Source organism: Sinocyclocheilus grahami, unplaced genomic scaffold, assembly GCF_001515645.1.
Source record: "Sinocyclocheilus grahami isolate Dianchi unplaced genomic scaffold, SAMN03320097.WGS_v1.1 scaffold555.1, whole genome shotgun sequence".
NCBI classification, from domain to species: Eukaryota; Metazoa; Chordata; class Actinopteri; order Cypriniformes; family Cyprinidae; genus Sinocyclocheilus; species Sinocyclocheilus grahami.
The window spans coordinates 21,329-34,374 of NW_015505734.1; the positions used below are offsets into that span (position 1 = coordinate 21,329).

Below are 13,046 nucleotides of genomic sequence, written 5' to 3' on the forward strand. Positions count from 1 at the left end.
AAGTTAAAAATCATCAAATGTGTTCTACTGAAGAAACAAAGTCACCTGCATCTTGGATGCCCTGGGGGTAAGCAGATAAACATACAATTTTCATTTTTGGGTGAACTATTCCTTTAAGGCAATAAGGCAAGAAGAAGGACCCGTGTAAATATCGGATCAGCTTTCCAGAGCTGGAGAGAACTCAAGGAGCGGAAGGCCTGCGATCGGACGCCGAGGTTGCTTTCTTTCTTCTCGATAGGTGAGTAACACCGTGTCTGCGCCGCAACAGCTAAAGTCTGTCTAGTACACTGGACACGACAAAGCGACCATTGAAAATAATTTGAAGTTTGTGTCAATACGTCATAAATAGAACGCAGCAGCAGTTTTCTGTCGGGGATTTGTCAAGTCGTGTTGCGCCGCATCCAGTGTAGACCATAGATATGTATATATATCTATGGTGTAGACAGCATCACTGATTATGAGTTCTATAGTATTTTGTCGCACCACGCCACTCGCGTCCGGTGTAGACACGGTGTAACATTGGTTTTGCTTTGTTTCACAGAACTAATCGTTGCCTGGGTTGCGTACGTATGTGTGGGGCGGAGCTATCAAAATAGGGGCGAGACCCTTTTGGGGTAGGGGCGTGTTTGTTTTGGTGATTTCAAATGTCAAAATTGGCTACCAGAAATCACTTACCCCACCTTTAAGAAACTGACAAAAGATTTACAATTTTATAATACTTGGTTATATAATATATAATAATACATATAATATGGTATAATACCTGTACTTTCTGAAAAATAAGTGAGTATCAAAATTAAGTAAGTTCATGCTTAAAACAAGAAAAAAAATCTGCTAATAGAGTTGGCAGAAAAGAGTCTCACTGAGCAGGTTAGTTAAACTGATAGTTAGTTAAAATGATAGTTGGCATGAAATGAAAATTCACCCTGTCTATTTTCAAAATGTATGTTGGATCTTAAAGTGAATGATTCATTCTTAGTTGTTTTTTTGTTTTTTTCACCTTGTCATTTTTAATCAAAATGTCAGCTTCCAGTCAAATGACAGACTTCTGGTGATAAAAAAATATATATATATGAAATAAATAAAAACGAAATATTTATTTTTTCGGATGTAAGCATCAAAACAATGCCCTACCTTTCATGGGAACTTCAAACTGCGTCCTCTAGGGGTCGCTATGGGGAAACCTAGAGGACGCAGTGTCTCTTTCCCCATAGCGACCCCTAGAGTACGCAGTGTCTCGTTCCCTACTCAGGGAACCATGGTTACATAAGTAACCTGAGACGTTTTCCGTATCTTTTTGTCGTGTCACTTGAAATGTTTCCGTTTTGAATCGTTGTTACCAAAGGCAAGACACGTGAGGAGAAAATAAACGATTAATTGTGGGACTATATTCTGTCATAAATCACATACCATTCATTGCTGAACTTTCTACCATCCGTTACTGGAAATTAAATTAAATTACTGGTTGATATGTCCTGATCTCAATAAAGTTTACACACGCTTTTGGTCCATGAATTAGATCTCGCTCTGGACGCGCGCTGTCTGTGGAGGTTTGGCCAGGACCGGTTCCAGAATTAAATCGACATATTTTATGTTCTGTCCATTGACAATCACTGCTATTTCGAGAGTGAATCCCGCATAAATATGCAGATGCCATTCCCAAAACTTTGCAGGGTGTAGCCTATGTGTCAGAAATACGAAAGTGGTGAGTGAATTCTGACAAAACGTTTTCGATTGGCCAATGCATTTAAGAAATCAACAGATATGTCTGTGATTGGTTACATTGCTCAAAAACAAAAACACGTTGAGGGTATTTAGCGCCTGGCTAAGCACTCCAATTGCAGCGGGGCCGACATCAGGGTTTCCATGACTAACAATTGGGGGGGGGGTGACTTTTACATTGGGGAACCCTTCACTATAGATTATAGACAAGTCTCTTCATAATAGAGCACAGTAGCTGTGTGCTGTTCAAAACACCATCTCAGGTTGGGTTACAGCAGGGGTTGGTTTGTTGGCAGCAGTGAATGCGTCTCACGAGGTGTTGTGTGTCTGTTTGTGTGTTTTGGTCTGCATGCACGTCTGTGTACGAGAACTGATTGGCTCGCGGTCGTGTGCTCTTGCTCTGCAAACTCTGTTTGTGCCTTGGATTTATTTATACCAGAAGAACTAGGCCCTTGACGTGGCCATTACAGATTTGTTTGCAGACCGTTTTGACTGTGTGTGTGTTGCACTGACACCCCTCTGTCAGCTCATCCTGATATATGTGAGTCAATTAGCTGTCTAAAGAGAAAACATCCCCCCTCTCCACCTTGTGCACACACACACACACACACACACACACACACATCGAGGGCAAGCCTCACAGCTGGCCCGCCCCTGAGAGTCTCTGTGTGTGAAGCAGGCTGGTGTGCTCTGGTGGGGGAGGGGTGTATATTAGTGGGGGAGGGTAATGGGGTTGGATGTCAAGAATGTGGCTGTTGGCTTGTTTCTTTTGTATGTTGTGTGTTTTAGTAAAACAGTACAGAGATCTTACATATTTTACAACTTGTGCATGAATTAGCGCAAGTAATAAGGTGCCAGGTGCAATTTAAGTCTAAAATGTACAATATTTTTTATTTTACATGTTATTTTTTATGTTTTTGTTTTACATTTAATTCAAATTTTATTTTAAATTATTATTTACAATTTATTTATTTAATTTAAATTTCATTTCATTTCATTTGATTTTAATTTAATTTAATTACTTACTACTTAATTACTTAATACAAATTTTGTTTTCCACAAATCCTAAATATGCGCCATTCCCAAAACTTTGCAGGGTGTAGCCTATGTGTCAGAAATACGAAAGTGGTGAGTGAATTCTGACAAAACGTTTTCGATTGGCCAATGCATTTAAGAAATCAACAGATATGTCTGTGATTGGTTACATTGCTCAAAAACAAAAACACGTTGAGGGTATTTAGCGCCTGGCTAAGCACTCCAATTGCAGCGGGGCCGACATCAGGGTTTCCATGACTAACAATTGGGGGGGGGGTAACTTTTACATTGGGGAACCCTTCACTATAGATTATAGACAAGTCTCTTCATAATAGAGCACAGTAGCTGTGTGCTGTTCAAAACACCATCTCAGGTTGGGTTACAGCAGGGGTTGGTTTGTTGGCAGCAGTGAATGCGTCTCACGAGGTGTTGTGTGTCTGTTTGTGTGTTTTGGTCTGCATGCACGTCTGTGTACGAGAACTGATTGGCTCGCGGTCGTGTGCTCTTGCTCTGCAAACTCTGTTTGTGCCTTGGATTTATTTATACCAGAAGAACTAGGCCCTTGACGTGGCCATTACAGATTTGTTTGCAGACCGTTTTGACTGTGTGTGTGTTGCACTGACACCCCTCTGTCAGCTCATCCTGATATATGTGAGTCAATTAGCTGTCTAAAGAGAAAACATCCCCCCTCTCCACCTTGTGCACACACACACACACACACACACACACACACACACTCACATCGAGGGCAAGCCTCACAGCCGGCCCGCCCCTGAGAGTCTCTGTGTGTGAAGCAGGCTGGTGTGCTCTGGTGGGGGAGGGGTGTATATTAGTGGGGGAGGGTAATGGGGTTGGATGTCAAGAATGTGGCTGTTGGCTTGTTTCTTTTGTATGTTGTGTGTTTTAGTAAAACAGTACAGAGATCTTACATATTTTACAACTTGTGCATGAATTAGCGCAAGTAATAAGGTGCCAGGTGCAATTTAAGTCTAAAATGTACAATATTTTTTATTTTACATGTTATTTTTTATGTTTTTGTTTTACATTTAATTCAAATTTTATTTTAAATTATTATTTACAATTTATTTATTTAATTTAAATTTCATTTCATTTCATTTGATTTTAATTTAATTTAATTACTTACTACTTAATTACTTAATACAAATTTTGTTTTCCACAAATCCTAAATATGCAGTTTCAGCCTTGAAAAGAGCACTAATGCACCTTCTGAACTCTTGTGGCCTGTTTGGTCATTTTGTGTGTCATGAGCGATCGTATTGCTGTCCAGTTGGTTATGGGTATTTTATTTATACATGGGATCTTACAGACTTTTGAGCCATTTGACCCTAAAAGTTTTTATATTTTATTTTATTTTACATTTTGTTTTAAATTTTATTTTTATTTTATTTTATTCTTTTCCACAAAAATATGTTTCAGCCTTGAAAAGAATATTATTGCAACTTGTGAACGCTTCATAAGGCCTCTTTGGTAATTTTGTGTCTTGATTAGTTATGTGTGTTCTATTTATACTTGCATAAATATGATTTGACATAAATTTGTTCTACTTTTCCAGCACTATATGCAATTATAATGGTGTTCACTTCCTGGATGCTGCTCATGCCGGGTATGAAATGTTCTGTTAAACGCTCTCTTAGCTTCAATTAATGTTTTAGTTTTGTGTGTCTCATTCATGATTGCTCACTGTAATGTGGAGTGTGAGGCTCTTAAACATCCTTATGTTGACATATTTCCATTTGGGAGGAGTAAAGTTGACATATGTGGCCTGAGATGACTGAGTCACAAGTGTAAATATATCTGGTTGTCTCTCAAACCACCTCCTGAGGCATCTAGGTTTGCATTTACACTGGGTCTTATCCCAATCGGATAGCTAGACCAAATGCAAACACCCCCTCAGATCCTCCAGTTTTCCAAACTAAAGCACTCATTTCCCAAGTTCACATACAAGCAAACTTCTGCACACACACACACACACACACATCTGAAAACACGTGTGTATCTTTCTCTCGCAGCTCAGCGTGTGGTTTCCAGCTCTTCTCTGATGCGTCCCACATTCTTCACTGATTCTTCACATTCCCTGATGCCCTCTGCATCCTTAGGCTCTGCTATGGAAATACGCCTCAGTCTCCCCGCTAATTATTAAAGAAGCACCACCTCATTGACACCCCTCTGTCAGCTCATCCTGATATATGTGAGTCAATTAGCTGTCTAAAGAGAAAACATCCCCCCTCTCCACCTTGTGCACACACACACACACACACACACACACACTCACATCGAGGGCAAGCCTCACAGCTGGCCCGCCCCTGAGAGTCTCTGTGTGTGAAGCAGGCTGGTGTGCTCTGGTGGGGGAGGGGTGTATATTAGTGGGGGAGGGTAATGGGGTTGGGTGTCAAGAATGTGGCTGTTGGCTTGTTTCTTTTGTATGTTGTGTGTTTTAGTAAAACAGTACAGAGATCTTACATATTTTACAACTTGTGCATGAATTAGCGCAAGTAATAAGGTGCCAGGTGCAATTTAAGTCTAAAATGTACAATATTTTTTATTTTACATGTTATTTTTTATGTTTTTGTTTTACATTTAATTCAAATTTTATTTTAAATTATTATTTACAATTTATTTATTTAATTTAAATTTCATTTCATTTCATTTGATTTTAATTTAATTGAATTACTTACTACTTAATTACTTAATACAAATTTTGTTTTCCACAAATCCTAAATATGCAGTTTCAGCCTTGAAAAGAGCACTAATGCACCTTCTGAACTCTTGTGGCCTGTTTGGTCATTTTGTGTGTCATGAGCGATCGTATTGCTGTCCAGTTGGTTATGGGTATTTTATTTATACATGGGATCTTACAGACTTTTGAGCCATTTGACCCTAAAAGTTTTTATATTTTATTTTATTTTACATTTTGTTTTAAATTTTATTTTTATTTTATTTTATTCTTTTCCACAAAAATATGTTTCAGCCTTGAAAAGAATATTATTGCAACTTGTGAACGCTTCATAAGGCCTCTTTGGTAATTTTGTGTCTTGATTAGTTATGTGTGTTCTATTTATACTTGCATAAATATGATTTGACATAAATTTGTTCTACTTTTCCAGCACTATATGCAATTATAATGGTGTTCACTTCCTGGATGCTGCTCATGCCGGGTATGAAATGTTCTGTTAAACGCTCTCTTAGCTTCAATTAATGTTTTAGTTTTGTGTGTCGCATTCATGATTGCTCGCTGTAATGTGGAGTGTGAGGCTCTTAAACATCCTTATGTTGACATATTTCCATTTGGGAGGAGTAAAGTTGACATATGTGGCCTGAGATGACTGAGTCACAAGTGTAAATATATCTGGTTGTCTCTCAAACCACCTCCTGAGGCATCTAGGTTTGCATTTACACTGGGTCTTATCCCAATCGGATAGCTAGACCAAATGCAAACACCCCCTCAGATCCTCCAGTTTTCCAAACTAAAGCACTCATTTCCCAAGTTCACATACAAGCAAACTTCTGCACACACACACACACACACACATCTGAAAACACGTGTGTATCTTTCTCTCGCAGCTCAGCGTGTGGTTTCCAGCTCTTCTCTGATGCGTCCCACATTCTTCACTGATTCTTCACATTCCCTGATGCCCTCTGCATCCTTAGGCTCTGCTATGGAAATACGCCTCAGTCTCCCCGCTAATTATTAAAGAAGCACCACCTCATTAACTGGGCTAGGGGATAATAAAAGATTCATGCAGCATTCTTAGCGTCGCTGCATGCTCAGCTCTCCTCTCGCTCTCTCCCACCTCGTCTCGTCTCCTGAGGATTCTCACGAAAAATACTTATCTGTTATCCATACAGGTCCCATACAGGTCCCTCTCACTCTCTCAGTTTTTTGCAGGCTGCTAGCCATCTTGTGTCGTGGCTGTATGCCAAGTGCCTTCAGATCGGAGATTGGAGGAAAGGTTGTGAATTAAAATGATTTACTACTGTGAAAAGCGAAAGTGAAAACGCATTAAAATATCTTGTGTCATATCTAAAATATCGAATGTCAATCAATTAATAATGTGAGATTGAAATCACCGGCACAGAGAAATAACATCTATTCAATCGTTAATAACATGTTTCAAATAAAGTCGATTTTTATGGTATTAGGTTTCCCTGTATGGTGGTTTCAATGTTTTCAAACTTGCGATAACACTGTGGGTAGATATGGCCGTTTTCAAATGTCAACAAACAATGGCTGAAGTAAAATGTCACCATTGTGCTCCAATACATTCCATATGCAAATACCCCCTTTTACAGCTCAAAACCCCAGTAATGAAATTCCTGTGGAAAATGTGTCTAATAATCCCTGAATGACACAAACGATTGGAGATTTACAAACATTTAAAGATCACATCCAGCACTCGCTGATAAGACAATTTCTTGTGCCATCTTTTGAATAAACATGACATTCACAGAGAGATTGTAACGCTGCTGAATGCTTTGGGAGTTTCCACATCAAGGAATCTCTGTCTAGTTCCTCCTATAAAAAGTCACTCATTTCCTTTCGATTTCTTGTAATTGTGGTTCTCTTTTATCACACATTGCCATCCTAGTTTCAGTTTGGAATTGGTAATATGACACTTCAAATCCATTCTCAAACAATATTTAATACTTATTTAATACTCTTATTTCATTTCATTTCTCTTGAGTCAATCTTGATGTTTTTGCATACAATAAATTGTATTACCATACTAATACTAATACAGGATGTTTAATATGCAGTTACATTAATTGGAGAGCATTTATGGCTTGATGCAGAGCTTTTGGATATTTCCTAATAAAAACAAACCTATAGTGACAACACAGTGGCGTGTCATTGATCTCCCGTTCTGACTTCTGCCCTGTGTCCAAGGAACGAGAGCTGATGGATAGCCCTGTCTCCGTAACACATTAATAATCAAGACTTTCAGTACCTAGGCATGGACAACAGTGGAGTAAACAGTGATTTACTAACAGTGGAAAGGGAATCTCAATACCATTTAAGAGTTCTTTGAGGTGTATTTCTGAACAGATAGACTATGGACCATGTGCAGTATAGGGTAATTCCAATACAATTCTTGCTAATTAATATAATATTTTGGTGTCTTTATCTGCAGGGCTATTGATTCTAATTTAATTTGCAGTACTGCTTTCAACAGGATGTGGCACTCCTAAATGGGGTTTAGAGAAGTCGAACGCTGCTCTCGCTCCCTGCAACAAGACCCTCTCGTGCAAAAGCCAAAGACTCTTCCTCAGTGGCTGTGTATCCACCCATGGCTCTGACTCACCATGTCCAGCAGCCTCCACTTCCCAGCGATGGGGCGTTCTGTTCACCAAGAGGAAGCTCTGCATGTATTTATAGACATTTCTCGTATGAGAAGTCTGAACAATAACAAACTCCCACAGCCACTTCACCACCACAACACAAAATAAGGTGTGGGGGTAGGAGAGGAGTGCAGATAGAATCAAACTTTAGTTTCACTGTTCGATGATGAAAGGAAAATAAAACTGAGAGCACTGCACTATAGTTACAGTTTACAAGGTGGTTTTGACAGCTAACATAGAATTGGGTGATCTCAGTGTGACAGTAATCAGGGAAAAATTGGGCTACAATGCAGTTATCAACTGAGCTGCATGTGTTTTTGCAGTTCAGTTGATCTTAGAATAAGAAAACTCAATAACATATATCAACCACTGCTTTTATGGTCTCTGGAGAACATTAAGAATTAATACTTGTTCGCTGTTGAACACTTTTTGTGAATATGGTGCATTCTTGCTGTCTTGTGACTTTTTAAAGGATTATAGGCACACCTTTTAATTTTATTCTAATTTCCATTTTGAGAATGATTGTCTAACATAAAATTAGCCAAGCATGAAAAGAAGCTAGTTTTAAATGCATTAAATATCTGTATATTCCCCAACATTTTATTAACTCATTTTAAAGGCCAAAACGTATTTATGTCGTACACATATATTTGAAGAAGATTAGGCACCAAAAACTTTTTTTCCAAATTTTCTATTATTATTATTATTTTTTTTTTTTGTAATTCATTCATATTCTCTTTAATGTAATTGTCTGTTTAATTTTTGTCAATACAGCAAACATTAGATTAGGCACCACAAAGAAAAAAATACATTGTTTAGTTTCAGGGACCATCTGTTTTTTTTTTTTTACATTTGATTCTGTCTTGTCACACCTTAGGGGTCTTGACCTCCTTGACAATATTTGAATGAATTGCTATTGATTTTATTAACTCATTTTAAAGGCCAAAACGTATTTATGTCGTACACATATATTTGAAGAAGATTAGGCACCAAAAACTTTTTTTCCAAATTTTCTATTATTATTATTATTATTTTTTTTTGTAATTCATTCATATTCTCTTTAATGTAATTGTCTGTTTAATTTTTGTCAATACAGCAAACATTAGATTAGGCACCACAAAGAAAAAAATACATTGTTTAGTTTCAGGGACCATCTGTTTTTTTTTTTTTACATTTAAAGCTGTGGGCACCCACAATGCCTTCTGTCAAAACCTTCTCCACTGTACAAACAGTGAGAGTCATAAACACTGAGTTACACACTTTTTTAGAACAACAACACAAGCTCTACACAGGACGTGGATTCTTACAGGTCCCACAGCTGCTCCATGAGAGGGCAAGATCATGCAAAAATGGTGCACAGATCACAACTGAAACAGATTGTTTTGCGTGAACAAAACTGGGCCTGCAGGTGCTGAAACCACCAGAACTGTAGTTCACGGATGCACCAAAGTCTGCATGTAGCCAAATGTCAAGTAGGCTAACAACATCACTGTTTAAGCAGTCAACAAAATAGCAGATGGTGCTGCCATCCTGATCTTCTGAGAACATCTTTTCCTTAATTATTTGTGAATGCTCCAACAGGCAGCTTGGTGATTATGGGCCAACCGTTAAGCTTTATAAGGTAACGCCTATGTTGGTTCTAGAGCACTGATATGAACACCTTCAATGGCCCGTGTCTTGAGTGGGTGGTAACGCTCTTTATTTTGTTAAGTGTGTGTTAAGTCTTGGTGCTTCAGGAGAAGTTGATCTGCAGAATAAGACAAAGCATTATGGATATGTAGGTTCTTGGGGGAAGGGTTGGATGAGTGGGGGTGGAGAGAAGATTCTCTGAATCCCAGCAGGTGTGTTTCTGTTTTGGTGAAACCGTAGAAGGTCCCTCTCCTGCTGCCATACATGTTTTGGGAAAAAATGAACTATGGCCTATAATTGTGGCGCTGCAAGTTACTGGACCAGTCACAAGATAAAGTGCTGGTTTTGTTATATTACAGCCGTCGTGTTGTATGACGCATCTTGTGCAAGACCCAAATAAAATTAAACCACGTCGTCACATACATAACATTCAGACTGATTTACACTGTTTTTAACATTCCATAGAAGTCAACAACAAATTACACAACTAAATCATATTTAAACTGTTGCAACTCATAATTGTTTCATGTATTTACAGGGAGTACACTTGTAAGGCAGCCAGCACCCAAAGCCTGACCTGATGTGACCCTTGTTACAAAAAATACTTCTAATTTGTAGACAATTCATGCCAAAATACTGCTGAAAATGATTTCCTAGCCCTTACTAAGAAATCTATTGGGAAAAAACAAGGGTGAAAACAACAGCTTTGCAGAAATATCCAGCTGCTCAACTCTTGACAGAGAGAGAGCGAGGGGTCACTTTGGAGCTAAATAAACAAGGTAGATAGTGAAGTGTTTCTGTAACTGGGTTGGAGGGGGTTGGGGTGGCTGGGACAGAGACTGATCTCCTCATAGCAAAGCAGGGTGTCTGAATGACAAAAGCACTGTATCATGCTTTAACATCTATGATTTTCTAGGAAATTGATAAAAATAGCTGTTTGCTGCTCTTTTTACTTCCACAATGTGATGTACACTACTGTTCAAAATGTTGAGGTTGGAAAAATGTTTTTGAAAGAATGCTCACTGAAAGCTGCATTTATTTGATTAAAAATAGACGAAAACAATGAAATATTTTGTAATATTGTGAAAGATTATTGCAATTAAAAATAACTGTACACATTTTATATATTTTAAAAAGTAAGTTATTCCTATGATGGCAAAGCTGAATTTTATCAGCCATTACTCTGGTCTTCAGTGTCACATGAGCCTTCAGAAATCATTTTAATTTGCTGATTTGCTGCTCAAGAAACATTTTTTTTATCAGTGTTGAAAACAGTTGTGCTGCCTAATATTTTTCTAGAAAGCGTGATGCACTTTTTCAGGATTCTTTGATGAATTAAAAAAGTTTCAAAGAGCAGCATTTTGTAACATTATGAATGTCTTTACTGTCACGTTTGATCAATTGAATGCATGCTTGAATAAAATATTTGTTTCTTTAAAAAAAAATAATAATAAAAAATCTTGCTGACCTCAAACTATAGAATGATAGTGTATTTTCAAATTAAACAAACTATTGGTTTTTTATTGGATGTTGAAAAGTGAGTGTCGCATATCACAGTGACAGAACAGCCAGAACAAGCTACATCACTATTTAGCTATTGTCTATCAATATTTTTGTCCAGTAGGCCGAAAGGCCTCAGTGTTTGCAGCACAAAGGCAAAATCATTTCATATGAAGAGCAAGTTCTTAATAATTGATAAAAAGTTACAATGACAAACTTTGCTATGTATTTGGTAAAGTGTGCACTAATGACTCAATTAGAATAAGACCAAGAATGTGAATTAAGACATTAAACATGTAAATAAGAAGCCTACAGCAGCATCTCCACAACAAACAGCAATTCTTTGGTGAATGTGTAAATGGGAGTGAAACTAGCCTGAAAAATCTGTCTGTTTTACACATACAACCTTCATATGTTATCAACTGTATTTAGCCTCTCTTGAGTCCTCTAGCAGGCAGCTCTTGGTGGCAGTTGGCTGGCCCCTCCTCCAGCTTTTTACCTCTTTGCTAATCAGGTGTGGGGGAGGATGAGCCCGCGGCCAACCAGACACACACTGTCCAAACAAGCCCGCAAACTAGGTGTCTAAGCTGGACACTAAACCACTAACTTTAGGGCAAGTGCTCCGGGCTGTGGCGCTGATATCCACGGGCACGTCTAGCTGTTTAGGTTTAATCACATGTTTGAATTGTTAGTGTGAATATAGACATTAATCCTCCATGTCTACATGCACACCTTTGTAAAGCTGTGGTATTGTAGGTAAATAAGCAGCTCCCACAGCCGAGTTCTCAATGGACCGTCATCTGCCTCGAGGAGTGGATGTGGTCTAATGCACAGGTAATTGTGAATATGTGGTGTGATTATTCTCACTGAAATATTGATTTAACCACAGCTGCTTTATTCTATTAGGGAATCACAACACTTGACTCTAGATAAATGATTATTCAAAACTGAGATCTTGTGGATCTTACACTCTGTAAGTACAAACGGCTTGGTGAAAGTTTTTGTATTCTATTCTTTATCTGGATCCCCATCAGCAAAGTGGCCACTACTCTGATAGGGGTCCAACTCAGAATGCATTATATAAAATGAACAACAAAAATAAAGACGTTTTACATTTCCCTCTAGTGAATATTATAATTGGTGGATAATTTACATTAAAGAGTTCAGGAAAGCTAACGTGTCGTGTGGTGTGACAATTATGATGCATGTTGATTTCATGGCCTCATTACTTAAAAGACTATTATTTAATGAAATATTTGTAGTATTTGTCTTTTAAAATTCATTTGTCGCACTGCTGAACCATTTAAAATGAACTAGTGAAGGAAATGCATATGTGAAAATGTTACAACAACAAAACAAAAAAAGCTTAAAAGACATGGTGACCAGCCCATAAAATACCCATTTTCCTTAATATGTTCTTTAAAATGTTAACCTAAAATTTTAAGGCTTGATTTAAAATACAAAAAAAATATGTTCTTTAAAATGTCAACCTAAAAAGAAAAGAAAAGAAAAGTATGGACATGTTGCATGTCAACTAATACATAAAAACGGAATAAAATTTCTTAACAAAATAAGTAATTGAAATATGCAACAACAGATCAAGCAAATGAAAGAAATAATGTAGAGAGCAAATAACTGAATAATTGAATAATTTCTCTGTACCTATTTAGTAACTGTTCAAAAAAGTATGCAAGTTTTATGCTTCATGTAGCAGAAGCTCAATTTTGAATATGGTAATGCCAGATGATCCATGATAACGTGACTAGTATTATAATCATGAGCAAACCCAACATATATACACA

General features: G+C 37.7%; 1 long non-coding RNA gene across 1 annotated transcript in view; it reads right to left on the bottom strand.

The window, feature by feature from the left end:
* LOC107556085 (uncharacterized) overlaps positions 1 to 13,046 on the bottom strand; it is a 13,707-nt gene extending 661 nt beyond the window's left edge. The window contains exons 1-2 of the long non-coding RNA XR_001605245.1: positions 13,036 to 13,046; positions 11,332 to 11,338 (exon numbers count right to left, since the gene is read on the bottom strand). This is a non-coding gene — a long non-coding RNA (uncharacterized lncRNA). The remainder of the gene's footprint in view (positions 1 to 11,331; positions 11,339 to 13,035) is intronic.